Below are 355 nucleotides of genomic sequence, written 5' to 3'. Positions count from 1 at the left end.
CTGCTGAAGTAGTAAAACCCGTTGTTTCTTGATGGTGTCGGCTAGGCGCGGCATTTGGCGGTCACCCCGATTGAATAGGACGTGACAGACGCTTGCTTTCGCAAGTTGAACAAAACGTCGACTAGGATCACTCCGACTCGTAAGTAGATATCTCTCGGAGATGTATTGCAAACGCCGAATCATATCGTCAGGTAGAGTAAAGTGCGGGGTAAAGTGCCACAGAATCGAGAGAACCATCGCATATAGAATGAGAGGACTTCCGCGAAAGGTGCGTGCACGCTTCCCCCAGTGAGCAAGTCGGGTACACATCTTAGACTCCAGAGAAGCGCACACCAATTCGGACTGAACTTCAGGA

Source organism: Plasmopara halstedii (assembly GCF_900000015.1).
Source record: "Plasmopara halstedii genome assembly, contig: Scaffold_410, whole genome shotgun sequence".
NCBI lineage: Eukaryota > Oomycota > Peronosporomycetes > Peronosporales > Peronosporaceae > Plasmopara > Plasmopara halstedii.
This window is presented reverse-complemented; position numbering follows the sequence as displayed.